This window comes from Ornithorhynchus anatinus, chromosome 2 (assembly GCF_004115215.2).
Source record: "Ornithorhynchus anatinus isolate Pmale09 chromosome 2, mOrnAna1.pri.v4, whole genome shotgun sequence".
Taxonomy (NCBI): Eukaryota; Metazoa; Chordata; class Mammalia; order Monotremata; family Ornithorhynchidae; genus Ornithorhynchus; species Ornithorhynchus anatinus.
Genome location: NC_041729.1, coordinates 129,911,937 through 129,933,900, shown reverse-complemented (window position 1 = coordinate 129,933,900; position 21,964 = coordinate 129,911,937). Strand labels below are relative to the sequence as shown.

General features: G+C 42.9%; 1 non-coding gene across 1 annotated transcript; it reads left to right on the top strand.

Annotated features, from left to right (window-relative positions):
* Nucleotides 1-2,378: 2,378 nt before the first annotated feature.
* TRNAF-GAA lies at nt 2,379-2,467 on the top strand. Its single transcript is given in 2 exon segments — nt 2,379-2,415; nt 2,432-2,467. It is a non-coding gene; the product is annotated as a tRNA-Phe (tRNA).
* Nucleotides 2,468-21,964: the final 19,497 nt, after the last annotated feature.

The window sequence follows — 21,964 nt, the reverse complement described above, 5'->3', positions numbered from 1 at the left end:
GACTCCCACTATTATGGGGTGGGAGGCCGAAGAGACGCACATGAGACTGAGAATGAGTGACCAGAGAGAGGGGAGGAGAATCAATATAATGAAGCCAAGGTCAGATAATGTTTCCAAGAGAAGGGGGTTGTTGACGGTTATCGAAGGCACTTGAAAGGTCGAGGAGGTTTATGACAGAGTAGAGACCATTGAATTTGGTAAGAAGGACCTCATTAGTAACCTTTGACAGGGCAGTTTCTGCGGAGTGAAGCGGACATAAGCCAGATTGGAGGGCTTCAAGGAGAGGAACTAGAGACAGAGGTGTAGGCAACACACTCAAGGAGTTTTGGGAGGAATCGTAGGGGAAGATGGGGCTATATTGGAAGGAGATGTGGGGTCAAGGGATGGTTTAGTCAAGATAGGGGAGACAAGAGCATGTTTAAAAGCAGTGGGGAAAAAGACACTGGAGAGTGAAGAGTTGAAGATTGCATTCAGGAAGGGAAGAGGTAGGGGGCAAATGCTTTGATAAAGTCTGGAGGGAAGAGGTTGGAAGCATAGGTGGGGGTAGATTTTGAAAGAACACCAAAGGTCTGCTCTTGAAATACAGTTGGAAAAGATCGGATAGTTGAAGAAGGGGCAGTAGGAGAGAGGAGATAGTGGAGATAGTGTTTGATGGTTACTAAAACCTGTACTCTCAGGAGACTAATCTAATCAAGTCACTGCTACGTGAGGATCATTTATTTCATCCTTTCTCCTTTAAAGGTTTGTCAGCATAACTGGAGCCCCACATTTTTATGTTTGTCCATGTTTTAAATTAAAAGTGTCTTGGAACTAGACAACTTTTCACTTGACTTCTCAGTGCCTCATTTACCTCATCTGTAAAATGGGGATTAAGACTGTGAGCCTCATGTGGGACAACCTGATTACCCTGTAACCACCCCAGCGCTTAGAACAGTGCCCAGCACATAGTAAGCGCTTAACAAATACCAACATTATTAACATTATTATCTTTCTTCTCTCTCTGTAAAGTACACCAATTAAACTGACATAACATGTTTCTTGAAACCAACAAGGAATTATATCCCTCCTTTCTGCCTTACCATTAATCAATCCCTTTGATGATGTAAGCTAATAATGGTCTTCAAAGGATTAATTTTTATAAATTAACTGCTTTCAAAAACAACTGTGTTATTTTCACCCGAAATCAGAATTTCTGTGGGAGATAGAAAAAATAAGTACCTCTTCTTTCCCCATTTTCACTCCCCATTAAGGCCAAGAGAGTTTCTGCTTTCAGTAAGTTAAATGGGTTTTGGTACATAGTAGAAACAGCATTCTCTTCTTCCAGTTCTTTCTGTAAATCCACTTTTTCAAAGTCTCCAGGAATTGTCCAATTTTGAAACTATCTTTGAAGTTTGAAGAGGGAAAGATTCATTCCTATGTGATTCAGGAATCACACTTTAAAACACCAGTAATCTTTAGCATTTATGCTAATCTCTGATCAAATGTTTGCTTCTGACAAATTGGAGAGAACATACCTATGTTAATCAAAGAAATGCACTGAATCCCTCACCCCCATCTAACCTATTTAGATTGTGTCATATGGTGACCTGCTGTAATATTAGCAGTGAATAGTACTGGATTGGCAGATATTCTAAACTAATGAGTCTCCCCAACCATAGGAACCAATCAGAGGATGTAGGCTGATTAGCAGGTTGTAAATCAATCCTCTCAAATGGGTGGAGGAGGATCAGATAGGGAGGGATTCCCATTGCCAAGTAAACTCACCTTAGGCAATTTGCACCCTTGTCCTACTTTTGCTCTCCATATGTTTCTAAGATTCATTTAGGTAATAATTATTATGGTACTTATTAAGCGCTTACTATGTGCCAAGCATTCTTCTAAGCACTGAGGTAGATACAAGTTAATCAGGTTGGATCCAGTTCCTGTCCCATATAGAGCTCACACTCTCAATCTCCATTTTACAGATGAGGTAACTGAGGCCCAGAAAAATTAAGTGACTTGTTCAAGGTCACACAACACATCTGTGATGGAGCTGGGATTAGAAACCAGGTCCTTTTGATTTACAAGCCTGTGGTCTCTCCACTAAATCATGCTGCTTCTGAGTGGGATGAAGGCTGAGACGTTAAGATGTTAAGATGGCTGGAGGGGGTGGGGGGCGAAGGTGAGAAAAAAGGAATTGGAGGGAGAGAGAAAAGGTGTGAGAAGGAAAGAAATTGAGATAGGGAATAAGGAAAGGGACAGAGGGAAGAAAAGGGGAAAGAGTACAGGATAAACAGGAAAGCAATAGGATCAGATTTCCCCTTGCTGACCCCATATGCCATTGCCAGGCTTGGGAGGCTAGAGGTAGGTAATGGTTACCACCCACCCAGCACTGACAGCCTTCGATAACTCAGCTGATAGAGCGGAGGACTGAAGTTCTTGCCTCTTGGTCATCCTTAGGTTGCTGGTTCGATTCCGGCTCGAAGGACTTTGGTTTTCTTTAATTAGAGAAGCAGCGTGGCTCAGTGGAAAGAGCCCGGGCTTGGAAGTCAGACATCATGGGTTCTAATCCCAGCTCCACTGCTTATCAGCTGTGTAACTGTAGGCAGGTCACTTAACTTCTCTGTGCCTTAGTTACCTCAACTGTAAAATGGGGATTAAGACTGTGAGCCTTACGTGAGACAACCTGATTACCCTGTATATACCCCAGTGCTTAGAACAGTGCTCTGCACATAGTAAGTGCTTAACAAATACCAATATTATTATTATATGAGATGGGTGATAGGGATGATGATAAAATAATAATAGTAATAATAATAGCATTTAAGTGCTATGTGTCAAGCATTTTAGTAAGATCCAGGGTACGTACAAGAAAATCAGATCCCACATGGGGATCACAGTCTAAGTAGGAGGGAGAACAGGTATTGAATCCCCTTCTAGCAGATGAGAGAACTGTGACACAGAGAAGTGAAGTGACTTGCCCCAAGATCACATAGAGACAAGTGGTGGAGTCGGGATTAGACCCCAAGTCCTCTGACTCCCGACCTGAGGCCTTTCCACTAGATTACACTGCTTCTCAATGTGGTTGTGAGAAGTATTAGGAAGTGAGGGTCAGTGGATGGAGTAGATTGACAATATGTAGCAGGAAGCAATAGACAGTCTGGTCAATCTGGGACCTTTGGATACTTGCTATTGTCCCCACATCCAACCCCTCAGCACTTATGTACATATCCTTAAATTATATATTATAAATTATTTATTCATATAAATGTCTGTCTCCCCCTCTAGACTGTAAATTCATGAGGGCCAGGGAACATGACTGCTAATTCTGTTGTAGTCTCCCAAGCAGGGAGCACAACATTCTGCACATAGTAAGCGCTCAATATGATTGATTGATTGATATCTAAACTGTTTTTTCCTGAACGGTGAGTAGTTCTTGAACAGCTTGGAAGGTCAGGTCAGCCTAGAGCAGTGACGACAGCTGCTGTATTGAGCTGCTGTATTAGAAAGGCTGAATTCCGTCCCGCCAACTTCAAGACAATACAACAAACCAGTGAGGTCACTGCAAAAGGTACTTCCCATAAGCTCTTCATCCATTCCAGGATGGGTGACAAATCAACAACAGCAAGAAGCCTTCTCAAGGGTTAGAGCACTGGTAACTAGCCATGGTGGCTGGATTGCCTTGAGGGAAGCAGGCAAGGAGGTCCGTGAGGACATGGATGCAGTCATCACATGGGGGAATGATAAGTGTCTGGTCCAGACTGGTGGCACATCGGAAGGAGAGGAAAAGGTGGATTCTGGAGATGCTTAACGATGCTGTGAATAACTGATAGAAAGGAGTTTCTGACTCTAGGGCTTCTATCAACCCTGGCATCAGCCCAGGAAAGGACTCACCTTGTATTGGCTGCATCAGCTATTTCAGCTCTCCTTCTTCCCACACTCTAGGGCCTGGCCACTGTGGCAGACATGCTAAAAAACCCCTCTGCCTCCCCCACAACTGCCCTTCCAAAAAAAGAAACTGCGACACTGGGAATCCCAACCTTTGGAACATTAAGAAGGTAAACACTGTGGTGACAGCCATGATTTCAGTGACTGTGCATATGAGCTGTGAGGAGTCTGAACTGCTGATGCTTCTTTTGTGTTTGGCATTATCTTTGTCTTTTCTATTTCTTTCTTATCCTTTATGTTTCTGGTGCCACCCTTCCCATTCCCTACTCTGCTTTTCCTCTTCTTAGATTATTATCTCTCCTTAAAGGCTAGGTACCATTTCTATTATTTCATTCTAGACTCTAAGCTCCTTGTTGGCAGGAAATGTGCTACCCACTGTTGTACTGTACTCTCCTAAGTGCTTAGTACAATGCTCTGCACAATGTTAGCCTTTTGTCAGACCACTGATTGATCTGCATATTTGTTTCCTAATGCTTAACACAATCCTTTGCACCCAGGAAATGCTATGTACTAAGTACTAGTATTCCATTACCACTAGAGAGGATTTAAGGATAATCCTGAGTTTCCATACTTGGGAGACTGGGAAGATCAATCAATCAATGGTATTCACACAGTCAATCATACTGTGTGCACAGCACTGTACTAAGCACTTGTAAGAGTACAATATCATTCATTCAATGGTATTCATTGAATAATAATGATAATGATATTTGTTAAGTGCTTGCTATGTGCCAGACACTCTACTAAGCCTCAGGGTGGATACGAGCAAATCGGGTTGGAAACAGTCCCTGTCCCACAAAGGGCTCACGGTCTCAATCCCCATTTTACAGATGAGGTAACTGAGGCACATAGACATGTAGTGACTTGCCCTAGGTCACACAGCTGAGCTGGGATTAGAACCCATGACCTCCTGATTCAGTGGCCCATGCTCTACGCCTTGCTGCTGAACATTTACTATGTGAAGTGCATTCATTCATTCAATCACATTTATTGAGTGCTTACTGTGTGCAGAGCACTGTACTAAGCACGTATTGTATTAAGTACTTGGGGGAGTACAATAGAGTTAGCAGAAATGTTCCCTGTCCACAATGAGTTTACAGTCTAGCGGGAGGATGGTGGTGGCATGAACAGTTATGGGAATTTAGGTGGATGAGTGATTGCTTTGCACACAGGAGGCAACTAATAGTATTACTCCTAGTACTACCGGGTACGGTGGATTTGTGCTTTCAGGCACATCTATACATAGGAATAGATTTTCCTTCAACAGTGTCATCACTGATAAAAAAGACATCCCTGTCTCTGACTCTTTATCTCATCAAATGAGACAACTTTGAAATGAAACTTGGAGTGCTCAGTGACAATTGTTAATGGGAAAGTGGCTCCTCCTAGTCTAACCAATTGTACTAAAAGAGTGCCGCCTTCACTTCAGACTAGGTAAAGGACAAAGTATAGATCCAATTGTGTGCAAAAAACTTGATTTAATGCTCATGGAATCTCATTTTAAAATGCAGGTGTTCTCCAGGATTTAACCAGCTTCTGTTTCTTGAAAATATGCTCTTTTCTGTATAATTTTATTTTGGAGTTTGTTTTCCAGTAGATTTCCTCAGCACACACACAAGTACACAAACATACACACTCACATATGTATACACACTCCTACACTCGCTGCTTAGAATTCCTTAACTCCCATTCTGTCCTGGACCCCCTCCACTCTGGCTTCCATCCCCTCCACTCTACCGAGACTGCTCTCTCAAAGGTCACCCATGACCTCCTTTTTGCGAAATCCAATGGTTCCTACTCTATCCTAATCCTCCTTGACCTCTCAGCTGCCTTTGATACTGTTGACCATCCCCTTCTCCTCACATCATATCTCACCTTGGCTTCATGGACTCTGTCCTCTCCTGGTTCTCCTCTTATCTTTCTTGCCGTTCATTCTCGGTCTCCTTCGCAGGCTCCTTCACCCCCTCCCATCCTCTAACTGTTGGGGTTCCTCAAGGGTCAGTTCTTGTCCCTCTTCTGTTCTCCATCTAAACTCACTCCCTTGGTGAACTCATTCGCTCTCACAGCTTCAACTACCATCTCTATGCAGATGACACACAGATCTACATCTCTGCCCCTGTCCTCTCACCCTCCCTTCAGGCTTGTATCTCCTCCTGCCTCCAAGGATGTCTCTACCTGGATGCCTGCCCGCCACCTACAACTCAACATGTCCCAAAGTGAGCTCCTTATCTTCCCTCCCAAGCCCTATCCTCTTCCTGACTTCCCTATCACTGTGGATGGTACGACTATCCTTCCCGTCTCTCAAGCCTGCAACTTCGGTGTCATCTTTGACTCGGCTCTCTCATTCACCCCACACATCCGATCCATCACCGAGACCTGCCCATTGACCTCACCTTTATAATATTGCCAAGATCTGCCCTTTCCTCTCCACCCAAACTGCTATCTTACTGGTACAGGCTCTCATAATATCCCGGCTGGATTATTGTGTCAGCCTTCTCTCTGATCTCCCTTCCTCCTGTCTCTCCCCAGTCCAATCCATTCTTCATTCCACTGCCCAACTCATTTTCCTGCAGAAACGCTCTGGGCATGTCACTCCCCTTCTTAAAAACCTCCAGTGGTTGCCTATCAACCTCCACACGAAACAAAAACTTCTTACCCTAGGCTACAAGGCTCTCCATCACCTTGCCCCCTCCTACCTCTCCTCCCTTCTCTCTTTCTACTTCCCACACCATAGTCTCCGCTCCTCTGCCACCCACCTCCTCACCATCCCCTGTTCTCGCCTATCCCGCCGTCGACCCTGGGCCATGTCCTCACGCTGTCCTGGAATGCCCTCCCTCTTCACCTCCACCAAACGAATTCTTTTCCCCTCTTTAAAGCCCTACTGAGAGCTTACGTCCTCCAAGAGGCCTTCCCAGAGTGAGCTTCCCCTTTTCCCTCTGCTCCCTCTGCTGCCTCTCTACCCTCCCTTCACCTCTCCTCAGCTAAGCCCCCTTTCCCCCCCCCTTTCCCTCTGCTCCTCCCCCCTCCCTTCCTCTCCCCTCAGCACTGTGCTCATCTGCTCATTTGTATATATTTTTATTGCCCTATTTATTTTGTTAATGAGATGTACATCCCCTTGATTCTATTTATTGCTATTGTTTTAATGATATGTACATCCCCTTAATTCTATTTATTGCTATTGTTTTTGTCTGTCTCCCCCGATTAGACTGTAAGCCCGTCAATGGGCAGGGACTGTCTCTATCTGTTGCCGATTTGTACATTCCAAGCGCTTAGTACAGTGCTCTGCACATAGTAAGCGCTATAAATACTATTGAATGAATGAATGAATGAACACACACACACGGCCATTTTGTTAGTCAATTCTTTCTTCTGATTATTGAATTTGTAGATATTTCAATCTCTCTCTCCCATTAGTGTGTAAGCTCATTTTTGGCAGAAAAACATATTCTATTCTCCTTTCTCAAGTGATTAGGTACAGTGCATTACACCCAGGGGCAGTCAAAAATAATAATTTTGGTATTTGGTAGGCAGTCACTACATGCCATTCACTGTACTAAGCGCTGGAGTGGATACAAGGAAATGGGATTGGACACAGTTTCTGTCCCATGTGGGGCTCAAAACCTCAATCCCTATTTGACAGATGAGGTAACTGAGGCACAGAGAAGTGAATGACATGCCCAAGGTCACACAGTAGACAAGTGCTACTAGTGTTCGTATCCATCAACCAACCATAATTATTGAGCACTTATTGTGTATAAAGCACTGTACTAAGCTCTTAGGAGAGTATAATTCAAAAGAGTTGGTAGGAATGTTCCCTGCCCACAAGTAACTTACATATTAAAATTTAGGAATTATTTTAGAACTTCTGGAAAAGGAATATGAAATTAATTTGTTTGCTATGTAGCTAATAATAAACTTGACTTTTATTTAATCTTTAATAAATAAGTTTAAAGCTTATAGTTATAGGGTTTTGAAGGAAACTGAAGTAGTGGAACCTTGTTTTGTTGATTGTAGTAATGGTTCTTCAATTTAAGTGAAGAATTCATCCAGTTTAGATTAAACAAGAGCTCTTTTCCTTCCTTTGTAAAGTACCATAAAGTTCCTTCTGCAAACCTCTGTACACTTTTGAACTTTTCTATATTAGGTTTTTTTTTTCTGTAATGTTCCTCTACTTTCTTGAAATTTGTTTGAAGACATGGCAATCCTATGATTTTATGTGCAAGTACTAGCTGTTTCATCAGCTAGCACTGTCACATTTGTTGAAATGCAATGAAGTCCTCACTGGACAACAAATTCTTATAATGATGTGCCGTTAATTCATCAACATCTGCATCATTCATTTTTAAATTAAGTTTCCTTCCAATTCAACAACTTATTTGGTTATATACTCTATATACAAGTCTCTTCAAGGACTTGTAAAGCTGACACAACTGTGGCCAGAACTTTCTCAATACCCATTCATTGCTGACTGTTTAATAAAAAGCCCAGGTGGGGAGAAGGACTAAGAGAAATTTACTTATCTGTAGGCTCTGGTAGATACTTGCAGCTAGAGGGATGTGTGCATGGTATAGGGCATCAGTAAATGAGAGTTTTATCCCTGGGATATCTGTATCCTGGGGTCTCCATATAGAGAGAAGATGAAGTCCTTAATGTATTTTGAAGCCCGAGTTGTTCCAAAAAATATGAATCTCGGTATGTCATTTCATCTCAATAGCATCCAGAATTGAATGGGAATTTTCAGAGATGAGTAAAGAATTTTAAGAGCATAGAGTTCCAGAAAGATTATTACAAACCTATATTAGTCTAGCTATAGAATTGCATATTAATCAATGCTATTTATAAAACATTTACTATGTGCATAAGACTATACTAAGTGCTTGTGAGAGTATGATTTAGTAAGTAGCCACAATTCCATTTATCAAGGAGTTTACAGTTCAGTGAGGTTAAAGGGCACTAAAATAAATTACAGGTAGGGGAGGAAAAGAGGAAAAGGCTAGGTACATAAGTGCTGTGGTGTTGGTGGGGAAGAGGTAAGTACCTAAGTACTTTAGGTTGGGATTAAATACATTATTGATGCAGTAGGCAGGAGAAATCAGGTGGAAATGGAAATTTAAAAATGACTAACAATTCACCAGTTAATTTTAAGGTAATTTTACTGAGCAAATGCATGGAACCAAAAATCACATTGAAGGTTTCCATGTCTTCACTATCTATGTTCTTTGGGTATGAAGGAGTAAATATGAGAGCTTGTTGATGAGGAAAAAAAAACAAAAGGAAGCATGCCTTGGTCTTCCTACAGTATTATACTATTTTATTCAATTGTACCAGTATATAATAATGGGTTGACCTAAAGATGACTAAGAAATCAATCAATTATTTATTGAAGTCTTGCAGAGCACGGTGTGCAGAGCACTGTACTAAGCACTTATGAGCTACTTTTAAAGATGAGGTTTTCTCAGCATTTAATTTTGAGCTTGATTTATTTAGAGTATGAAAATGCCTTTTATATGTTGTGCCCAGGTTTTAGCCCAGTAGAAGGAGTAATACATATTTGTTGTTACCATTTTAAGCACTTAATATCTTTTGATACACATTTACACTAAACAAAAAGTTTTTAGAATTGAACTATAATTTCTACTAATCTCAATCCTTTTAGAGCCATGGGTACTATATAGAGTTCAGTGTCAGAATAATTACCACCTATGATAAGATGCTAAATTAGATGACATAAAACCATATTGTATTCAGAGCCAGAAAGTATTCAATGACAATCAGATCTCAACAAATTGGAAAACTAATTAGCAAATTAGGGTAATTGTGTGGTGAAAAAAATATTTAATTTTTATTGTTCACATCAATTAAATTTTTTCAATCTTAAGAGAAATGTTTTGTTGAAGAGTACTGAAGAGAGCAATTTACATCCACTTATGTAGTAAATAATGATCTTTAGAAAAAGTTATGACTCCATTGTTTCTCCTACTTCTCATATTACTTAATCAAAAAAGTTTAGAAACATGTATAGCTATGATCAAATAATTGCCTTGTGCATTATAAGCAAGTGTAATATTGTAAATGACTCTGTGCTGTACCAGTTTACCAAATCTCAGATGTAAAATTGCCTGCTAATTATATGGAGTGCTCCATTTATATCAGGCCTTATTTGAATTTTCATTTCATTAAGTGAAGCAAAGTGGTCTAGTGGAAGGAGAATGAGCCTGGGAGTCAGAGAACCTGGGTTCAATTCTTGGCTCCACCGAATGTCTGCTATGTGACCTTGGGCAAACCATTTTACTTCTTTGTGCCTCAGGTGACTCATCAGTAAAATGGAGTTTAAGACTTTGAGCCCATGTGCGACATGAACTATTCCTAGTGTTTAGTGTAGTGCCTCGCACATCAATCAATCAAATATATTAAGTGTGCTGCATGCAGAACACTGTACTAAGCACTTGGGAAAGTACAAAATAATAAATTTGGTAGATACAACCCCCGCTCACAGTGACCTACAGTCTAGGGGGGAGACAGATGTTAATATAGATAAATTATGGTTATGTGCATAACTGTTGTGGGGTTGAGGATGGAGTGAATAAATCATGCAAATCTAAGTGTAAGGGTGATAAAGAAGGAATGGGAGAATAGGAAATGAGTGCTTATTTGGGGAAGGGCTCCCGGAGGAGATGTGCTTTTAATATGGTTTGGAAGATGGGGAGAGTAACTATCAGATATGAAGGGAGAGGGTGATCCAGGCCAGGGCCAGTATATGGATAAGAGGTCGATAGCAAGATAGACAAAATTGAGGTTCAGTTCATAGGTTGGCATTAAAGGAATCAGGTGTGTGGGCCAGGTTGTAGTAGTAAAGCAACCAGGTAAGGTAAGAGTGCACAAGGTGATTGAGTGCTTTAAAGCCGATCATAAGGAGTTTCTTCTGTTCGATGTGCAGGTGGATGGACAACTATTGGAGGTTCCTGAGGAGTGGGGAAACATGGACTGAACAGCTTTGTAGGAAGATGATCTGGTCAGCAGAGTGAAGTGTGACGGGAGAGGAAGAGGCAGGGAGGTCAGAAAGGAGGCTGATGCAGGAATCAAGGCAGGTTAGGCTAATTGCTTGGATTAACATGGTGAGGAAAGGGTGGATTTTAGTAATTGAACCAACAGGATTTGGTGACCGATTGAATATGTAGGTTGAATGAGAGAGATAAATCGAGGATAACCCCAAGAATATGTGTTGGTGAAACAGCAAGGAGAGTGGTGCTGTCTACAGTGATGGGAAATGTCATGGGGTGGATAGGGTTTGGGTGGGAAGATAGGGAGTTCTGTTTTGGACATTTTAAATTGGAGGTGTAGGTGGGACATCCAAGAGGAGGTGTCATGAAGGCAGGAGAAATTATGAAATTGCAGAGAAGGCAAGAGATCAGGGGAAGAAATGCACATTTGGAAACCATCTGCATAGAGATGACAGTTGAAGCATGAAGATGAAGTTGAGCAAATAAGTTCTCCAAGGGAGTGCTTGTAGATGGGAAATAGAGGGGAATACAGAACAGAGCCTTGGGGCACTTTACAATGCAAAGCAACCTGTATATTATGTTGAGTAAAATTTGTCATCCAGATATGCAAACCAATTGTCATATTTGGTGACCATAATTTTTTTATTTAAGCTAATTCTAAAAATACTTGTATTGAAAAGCTATAAATAAAAGCTACAGTGATTATGGTTGATTAGGGGCAAGATATAATAATGATAATGGTATTTGTTAAGTGCTTACTATATGCAAAGCACTGTCTAAGTGCTTGGGGGTATACAAGGTGATCAGGTTGTCCCACGTAGGGCTCACAGTCTTAATTCCCATTTTACAGATGAGGTAATTGAGGCACAGAGAAGTTAAGTGACTTGCCCAAAGTCACTCAGCTGACAAGCGACGGAGCAGGAATTAGAACCCTTGACCTCTGACTCCCAAGCCCGTGCTCTTTCCACTGAGTTATGCTGTTTCCCATATGGGAGAGGTGGTAACAACAAGTTTAAGAAGGGAGTTAAAAATCTGAAACAGTTGGAGCAGGCAATGAGCATGTGAGTTAATATGGGAAAGTGGAAAAGTATTGTTCTTGGGCAGAGGAGAAGGCAGAGTTATATAAGGTAAGCATGAAGTTGAAATGGATGAAGTAGGATAGATAGATCAATGTAGGGACACAAAACAAGAGAAGGGATGTGTGAAAGGGATTGAGATGGACCTGAAAGTTGGAGGTGGGTCTGGAGGGCAGCAGATGACCATTACTATCAACTGAAATAGGTGGTAGTGACGGCTGACATGAGCTTCTAAGGAGAAAGAGAGAGATGAGGGGAGAGGGGTGGTTTAAAAGTGGCACTGGGGAGGATGAAGGAAGTCAATTCCTTCCCCTTTTTTTAGAGTTATTATTATGGCATTTGTTAAGCACTTTATGCCAGGCACCGTACTAAGCACTGGTGGGAAGTGGGAGAAGTTAAGGCTTTTCTGGAAGATACTGGGGGAGGCAGTATCATCTGGGAAGAGCCTGGTTTCTATGACAGTGAGGCGGAGCATTGTTTGAGTCAGGAACAGGCCAAGGATGAAGTGATAATAATAATGTTGGTATTTGTTAAGCACTTACTATGTGCAGAGCACTGTTCTAAGCTCTGGGGTAGATACAGCGTCATCAGGTTGTCCCACGTGGGGCTCACAGTCTTAATCCCCATTTGACAGATGAGGGAACTGAGGCACAGAGAAGTGAAGGGAATTGCCCACAGTCACACAGCTGACATGTGGCAGAGCCGGGATTCGAACCAATGACCTCTGACTCCCAAGCCCTGGTTCTTTTCACTGAGCCATGCTGTTTCTCTATGCTTTTCATGATGGAGCAGGGGTCCACAACCACACTTCGCTTAGGCTATGGGGGTGTGTGGAAAGAGGAGACAGTGCAAAGAGTAGGAAGGGGTTGAATGGGAGTAAAGTAATGGCGGCAGGGAGGGTGTGGGAAGGTGAAAGGAGAATGAGGGGAGGCACTAGGAAAGTATGACAAGGGCAGGGGTCGGATAGGGTGGGAATGGAGTGAGGGGTGTGAGGTGTTTGGATGGGACTGAGGTGAGGGGGCTGGTGTGTAGGAAGGACAATGAGCGATGTTCTGAATAAGATTAGAACAGAGAGGTTTTAGGCTTTAAGAGTTCTTCCAGAGTAGCAGAAGCTTAATCTAGTGTTTCTGTGATTAATTGTAGGGCCAATTACTGGCTGAGAAGGAACATTGGCAATCAGGGGGATCTTTGAGAGTAATTAGGTGACTATTGCCATGTAAAGGGATGGCTGTGTTGACAGGTGCACAGGCAGCTATTGATATGTAAATAGGCCAAGAGTTGACACTGCTGAGTTGGACCCCTTCAGAGAAGAGAGTAGGGTGAAGGCCAAGCTGATGAAGAAAATGGCTGCTTCTTGGCTTTGCTGCAGGCAAGCCGGCCTGGGATGGTTTGGGGCTTTGGCTTGTTCATCTGAGACTTTCCTCAGCCAGTCCTAGTAGCCTTTTTGAGCTCCTAAGAAGATGACAGGAGTATCATAAACTTTCAGCCCTCTATAATGCTGTTTTATGTATTTGGTAAGCACTTACCTTGAGCCAGGCACTGTTCAAAGTGCTAGTTTAGATATGAGTTAATCAAGTTGGAGACAGAACATGTACCACATGGGACTAATGTTAATCCCTGTTTTACAGATGAGGTAACTAAGGTACAGAGAAGTGAAGTAACAGGCCAAAAGTCCTACAGCAGACAAATGGTGGAGTCAGAATTGGAATACAGGTCCTTCTGACTCCCAGGCCATGGTTTATCATTCATTCAATAGTATTTATTGAGTGCTTACTGTGTGAAGAGCACTGTACTAAGGGCTTGAAAAGTACAGTTCAGCAACAAATAGAGACAATCCCTACCCAACAACGGGCTCAGGCCACGCTGCTTCTCTGTATACCTTTTAATCACATATACACTGATCCTGTATCCTGCTTTTCTACCGACAGTCCAAAATGATCAGTTACGTCATCTCTCAGTTGCACTTGCTGAGTACTAGAGTTTCCACTTCCATGCTTAAACCTGCTTGTAAGCAACTGGAGGGCAAGAATCATTTCTTCTACCTCTATTGAACACTTCCAATAGTACTAGGCACTGCTCTGTACACATTCAAAATGAAAAAAAAAACCCAATAAAAATCAAACCGATCAATCTATGAGACGATCCATTCTTTAACTATATCTTAACCAGATACAGTCGTCATACTGTAGTTTTTGCAAGGTCTGATTCCGTTGTCTACCATCTGCATGTTAGTGTTATTTTGGGTGCTATCTCTTGCTAGTGAGGCTTCATACAGCAATTCTCTTGATTGACAGAAAACACTTTTTATAGGGTCTACTAATCCTGGGATTAGTGGTGAAGAGGTTCTCTTCACCTTTACGGTTTCTATGGTGTTTCCTACATGAACCAAACTCCATTCCTGAAGCTGTACTCCCTACATGTGGACATTACTGGCCTGATTTAAAGGGAGACTGTAGTGATGCAAGATAAGCAAAACAGTCCAGTCAAATGCAAAAGGCAAGGATGATAAAGGAAAAATGCTGTAAAGACTTTCTGAAGAACTTGCAGCAAAACAATAAGGTTTTTTTAGGTTTATTTTATTTTTATTTTAACAGAGTGAGTTGTGAGGGCAGTTAGGATAATCTGGCACTGGCACTGGTTAGGTAGATTTTGTTGAATTAAAAAGGATATGAGTCTCATCATGCTAAAAATCAGAGCTTCATGTAGCATCAGGCCCCCTGAAAGACTGGCTAGAACTCTTAATCACAAACAAAACTTCAGGAGAATTTGGAAAAGACTATGCATGTATGCATGTATATTATTAGATTCTTATAGAAAATGGGTTTTTTTGGGAACTCAGACGTATAAAGTAACCAAATAAAAAGCACAATTTCTATAAGCTTCTAAAAGTCTAGCCTATACCTGTTAGAATCTTAGATAGTAGAAGTGACTTTGAAAAGTTATTTAGCATATTTTCCCCTCCTCCAGATGGATTACATCCAAATCATATTAGACAGGTAAGTATCTATCTATTTTTAAAGATCTCCAGAGAAGACATTTCATGACCTCCTTTATTCAGGTACTCCAGCATTAAAAGCAACCAACTCGGGGTTGAATAAGTAACAAAGACCCCATGATTTGTATATACAAAGCAATGGCGTATGAAGGATACAGCCACACAAGCTGCTTAAAGGAGAATCATAATTTGCTCCATAGACTATAAGATAATTTTAAGCTGGGATTAACTTTTTTTTGCTCTGTATGTTCTATTTTCCACAGGAAACAATATAAGAGTGTGGATGGCTCAGGAGACATCTAGCATCCATACCTTCTGCAAGTTGAATACCCATATTCAAAATGTCTAATGTAAGTAAACTGCCTTCTATATTTTATATTAATTCAGTTGCTGAAAAGGCAGCTTTACCACTTTGCGGTATTTTGTGTATCCAGAAACCATATTTAGGGGTACACAACTCACCAGTGATTATACGCTTGCATGCACTAGTTTTGCAAGTCCCTGAGGACAGAGAATGTGTGTTACCCCTCCATTGTACTTTCCCAAGCACTTTGTTCAGTGGATTGTACTTTAATATGCAGCAAATAAACCCCCAATCTATTATTACTAGGAGTAAAAACCCACCCTCGACCCTACTGCATCCTCCAGTTATAGCCCTATATCCCTTTTACCATTCCTTTCTAAACTCCTTGAACTAGTCGTTCATATCTCCTACCTTCCAACCCCTACACTCTACCAAAAGTACCCTCTGAAAGTCACCAATGATGTCCTTCAAGCTAATGGCCTCGACTCCCTCCTAATTCTCCCAGAACTCTCAGCCGTCGTCGACGCTGTGGGTCATTCCCTTCTTCTGGGACACACTTTCTAAACTTGGTTTAACTGACACTGTCCTCTCCTGGTTCTTCTCCCATCTCTCTGGCTGCTCCTTCGAGTCTGTCTCCCCAGCTTCATATCTGCTTCCCACCCTCTAACTGTTGGGGTACCTCAGGCTCAGTTGTGGGTCTCCTTCTGTATTTCATATATGCCCACTCCTTTATAGAATTCATCTCTTACAGCTTCAACTACCATTTCTATATGCCTCATTCCCAAATCTAACTCTGCAGCCCTGACCTCTCTCCCCTCACATTTCCTCCTACCTTGAGGACATGTCTTTTGGATGTCCTTCCGATATCTCAAATGCTACCTGACCAAAATTGAACCCTTCATTTTATCAGCTGAACCCTCCCGTTCCCATGACTTTCCTACCAATTATTAACACAAACACCATATTCTCTATCTCAGACGTCTGCAACCTTTCCATCCTTGACTGATTTCTCTCCATCAGTCCACATATATGACAGAAAACTGAAGAAGTCAATTCTACAGTTAAATGCTCTAGGGAGCTGAAGTAATAGCCGACACTCTTGTTTCATGTAGGTTGAGTCCCTTTCAAGTAGAATTGACTCTCAAATTTTGTTTTTTTTTAAGTTGTTTAAGCTGCATGCCCTTGTTGAAAGAGCATGGATCTGGAAGTCACAGGATGTGGGTTCTAATCCCTGTTCTACTGCTTGCCTATTGTGGGATCTTGGACAAGTCACAACTTCTGGGCATGTTTCCACATCTGTGAAATGGGCTTTTTACAGATGGCAGAGTGGACTTTTTACAGAAGCAGTATGGTTTGGTGGATGGAGTATGGATGGGCCTGGAAGTCAGAAGATCATGGGTTCTAATCCCAGCTCTGCCACTTGTCTGCCATGGGACCTTGGGCAAGTCACTTCCCTGGGCTTCAGTTACCCCATCTGTAAAATGGAAATTGAGACTGTGAGCCCCATGGGGAATACAGGCTGTGTCCAACCCCATTTGCTTGAATCCACCCCAGCACTTAATACAGTGTCTTGCACATAGTGTCTTGCACATAGTGTTTAACAGATACCATAGTTATTATTTAAATCCTACTCTCTTCTACTAAGACTGTGAGCCCCCTTGTGGGACAAGGCACTGCGTCCAACTAAGGTATCTTGTATCTATCCCAGCTCTTAATACAGTGAGTGCTTGGTAAATACTACTAATAGTAATTATTGTATTTGTTACTTTGTGCCAAGCACTGTTCTTAGTGCTAGGGTAGATACAAAGTAAGCAAATTGTCGCACACAGGGCTCATGGTCTTAATCCCCATTTTACAGATGAGGTAACTGAAGCACAGAGAAGCTAAGTGACATGCCCAAAGTCACACAGCTGACAAGCGGCAGAGCCAGGATTGGAGCCCATGACTTCTGACTCCCAAGCCCATGCTCTTTCCACTAAGCCATGCTATTTATAATAAATAATAAGCTATTAGCAGGTACCATAATTATTATTATTAGTAATAGCAACCCAACGATGCTCTCACACCAGAGGTGAAATAAGCTTGGAAACCAATTTAACTTCCTAACACATGCCCTTATCTGAAGTAAATTGTATTTCTTTTGACAGGCAGGCCATATTTTGCACTGCTTGAATCAAATAATGAGGCCCTGGTGATAATGTTATGGTTTCAATAAAATATAATATGTAGAAATCCATTATCTACTACTAATAAGCAAGTTATTTTGCTTCCCAAGTTCTACTGCGATCTGGTGTGTTGCGGTAGATAATTCAAATTAACCCAACCACTTTTGGGCATTAGCTTTTAGGCTAGATCTGCAAGCCAGGCAAAGAAAACAACCATCAGTTTTTGTGTTGTTTTTGTTTCTGTTAGTTGTGTTCGCTAGTCACAGTGACTGCTGATATTTGTCAGTACCAATACTGCATTTTGTTTTTAGCTTGGGTTAGCGTAAAGTTGTGTACACTAGTCATACTGACTTATCATTTGTCAATAACAATACTGCATTAACTGCCAGACTGCATTGCACTTTGGGAGAAATTCTTTGGGTCAGGTTTACACTCTTTTCAACCCATATGTTGAGAGGTGAAGAACATTGCCAACTCCCCTGGGCCATCAATTGGCTGCATCAGGTCACCAACCTGGGTCACTCATTAAGTGATTGAGAACCAGCTCCAGACAATGGTGTCCCTCATTTCATTGGAATTTGGGACAAAGAGGTTTTCTGGAGTCAACTCAGATCTCCTCGGTGTCCTCAAAATGAAGAAGATGGGTCCGACATTCCAGGGGCTGATTTGCTCTCATTTGTGAGGGATCTATTCCCTCAAAGCAGTTATATGCTATTTCAGCCGGTCACCATGCTCCTGTTGAAAGTGGTGGGATTTTCTTAGCCATGTTGGAAGTCTGTTACTGGCAATCAAATAAATTTCCCAACACCAAAGGCTGTATTTTTGTCCTTTAAAGCAAGAAGATGCTTATTTCAGCTGACACCTGGAATTTAGGTCAGGTCTGAGGGTCCATAATACTACCTGCATAAAACCCAAGAGCTGAACATAATAGGCTTCATAGATGGGAGGACTAGATCTCATGAGATTCCAATTTTGATTAGGTGGATGACTTGGATGCTATTTTGAATATAACGACTTTTGAACTTGTCTCATTCAAAATTTTTACTGAACTACATTATTAGATGAAGAGAACCCTGGGGAATCGGTGCCGAGAAATGACCTCTTTGATCAAGAGAAAATCGGCTGTGGCCAGAAGTGATAATACAGTGTAATCTAGGTCACACTTTTTAAAGATTTGGTTGAGAAGCAGCATGGCCTAGTGGCAAGAGCTTGGGCTTGGGAGTCAAAGGACATGCATTCTAATCCCGGATCCACTACTTGTCTGTGTTGACCTGGGGCAAGTCACTTCACTTCTTTGTGCCTCAATTCCCTCATCTGGAAAATGGGGATTAAGATTGTGAGCCCCAGTGGGACAACCTAATTACACTGTATCTACCCCAGCACTTAGAACAGTGTTCAGCACGTAGTAAGCACTTAACAAATATGAACAAAATTATTAGTAGTAGTAGTAAGCGCTTAACAAATACTATAATTATTATAAGCTAAGTCCAAAGCAGGCAGGACCTTCTGGCTGCACTGGTCTGTATTGAGTTTAATCGTTAGTCAAATCAGTCAATGGTATTTTGACTCCCCCATCTCTCACCCCTAATGATCTGGCCACCTATTTCCTCATGAAAATCAACACGATCAGGTCTGAGCTCCCCAAAGTCACCCCTCCGCCTCTCCCCTCCCCCCAACAACCCCCTCCCCTACTTTCCCATCCTTCCCTGCAGTATCCTCAGAGGAGATCTCCTCCCTCCTCGCAAGTGCCACCCCCTCCACCTGCGCCTCGGACCCCATTCCCTCTCACCTTCTTAAAACCATCGCCCCTGCCCTCCTCCCTTCCTTAACTTCTATTTTTAACCACTCAATCTCCAAGGGCTCCTTCCCCTCTGCCTTCAAACACGCCCACGTCTCCCCCATCCTAAAAAAACCCGCTCTTGACCCCACTTCCCCCTCCAGTTATCGTCCTATCTCCCTACTACCCTTCCTTTCCAAAATCTTAGAACGAGTCGTCTACAATCGATGCCTAGAATTCCTTAACTCCCATTCTCTCCTAGACCCCCTCCAATCTGGCTTCCGTCCCCTCCACTCTACCGAGACTGCTCTCTCTAAGGTCACCCATGACCTCCTTCTTGCCAAATCCAATGGCTCCTACTCCATTCTGATCCTCCTTGACCTCTCTGCTGCCTTTGACACTGTCGACCATCCCCTCCTCCTCCATACCTTATCTCACCTTGGCTTCACGGACTCTGTCCTCTCCTGGTTCTCCTCTTACCTCTCTGGCCGATCATTCTCGGTCTCCTACGCTGGAGCCTCCTCCCCCTCCCATCCTTTAACTGTTGGAGTTCCTCAAGGGTCAGTTCTTGGCCCTCTTTTGTTCTCCATTTACACTCCCTCCCTCGGTGAACTCATCCGCTCTCACGGCTTTGACTACCATCTCTACGCAGATGACACGCAGATCTACATCTCCGCCCCTGTCCTCTCCCCCTCCCTTCAGGCTCGCATCTCCTCCTGCCTCCGGGACGTCTCCACCTGGATGTCGGCCCGCCACCTAAAACTCAACATGAGCAAGACTGAGCTCCTCATCTTCCCTCCCAAGCCCGGTCCGCTCCCAGACTTCTCCATCACCGTGGATGGCACGACCATCCTTCCCGTCCCGCAGGCCCGCAATCTCGGTGTCATCCTTGACTCGTCCCTCTCGTTCACCCCACACATCCTATCCGTTACCGAGACCTGCCGGTTTCACCTCTACAATATCGCCAAGATCCGCCCTTTCCTCTCCACCCAAACGGCTACCTTACTATTACGGGCTCTCGTTATATCCCGGCTAGACTACTGTGTCAGCCTTCTTTCTGACCTCCCTTCCTCCTCTCTCGCCCCGCTCCGGTCTATTCTTTACTCCGCTGCCTGGCTCATCTTCCTGCAGAAATGATCTGGGCATGTCACTCCCCTTCTTAAACAACTCCAGTGGTTGCCTATCGACCTCCGCTCCAAACAAAAACTCCTCACTCTAGGCTTCAAGGCTCTCCATCACCTTGCCCCTTCCTACCTCTCCTCCCTTCTCTCTTTCTACCGCCCACCCCGCACGCTCCGCTCCTCTGCCGCCCACCTCCTCGCCGTCCCTCGGTCTCGCCTATCCCGCCGTCGACCCCTGGGTCACGTCCTCCCGCGGTCCTGGAACGCCCTCCCTCCTCACCTCCGCCAAACTGATTCTCTTTCCCTCTTCAAAACCTTACTTAAAAATCACCTCCTCCAAGAGGCCTTCCCAGACTGAGCTCCTCTTCCCCCTCTACTCCCTCTGCCATCCCCCCTTTACCTCTCCGCAGCTAAAGCCTCATTTTCCCCTTTTCCCTCTGCTCCTCCACCTCTCCCTTCCCATCCCCACAGCACTGTACCCGTCCGCTCAACTGTATATATTTTCGTTACCCTATTTATTTTGTTAATGAATTGTACATCGCCTTGATTCTATTTAGTTGCCATTGTTTTTATGAGATGTTCTTCCCCTTGACGCTGTTTAGTGCCATTGTTCTTGTCTGTCCGTCTCCCCCGATTAGACTGTAAGCCCGTCAAACGGCAGGGACTGTCTCTATCTGTTGCCGACTTGTTCATCCCAAGCGCTTAGTACAGTGCTCTGCACATAGTAAGCGCTCAATAAATACTATTGAATGAATGAATATTTTAGTGTTTACTGTTCTGGTAAGCACAACGACCATGTGCCAAAACCATGATTCCTGCTGTGGGCATAACAGGGCAGATGTCAATCATGTTGGTATAGCAGGAGCTAGAACAAGGATGTAGTGGTTAGTTACATCAGTATATTAAGGTGAAGTGACCAAATTAATCACTGAATATGTGTGTACATTTATGTTGAAAGTGGACGGCAAGAGCATAGGCTTCGGAGTCAGAGGATGTGGGTTCTAATCCTGACTTTGCCGCTTGTCTGAGTGACCTTAGGCAAGTCAGTTAACTTCTTTGCCTCAGTGACCTCATCTGTAAAATGGGGATTAAGACTGTGAGCCCCATGTGGGACCATGTCCAACCTGATTACTTTGTATCTACCCCAGAATTTAGAACAGGACTTGGCACATAGGAAGTGCTTAACAAAAATGATTATTATCATTAACAAATTATTTAATTCTATCTTCACATTGTAAGACTCTTTTCTTTCCTTCCAACCAATCATATTTAATGAACACATACGGTGTGCAGAGCACTGTAATAATAATAATGATAATAATGGTATTTGTTAAGCACTTACTATGTGCAGAGCACTGTTCTAAGTGCTGGGGTAGATACAGGGTAATCAGATTGTTTCACATGAGGCTCACAGTCTTAATCCCCATTTTACAGATGAGGTAACTGAGGCACAGAGAAGTTAATTGACTTGCCCACCGTCACACAGCTGACAAGTGGCAGATCTGGGATTAGAACCCATTACCTCTGACTCCCAAGCCCGTGCTCTTTCCACTGAGCCACACTGTACTAAGTTCTTCCAGAGTTCAATACAACAGATT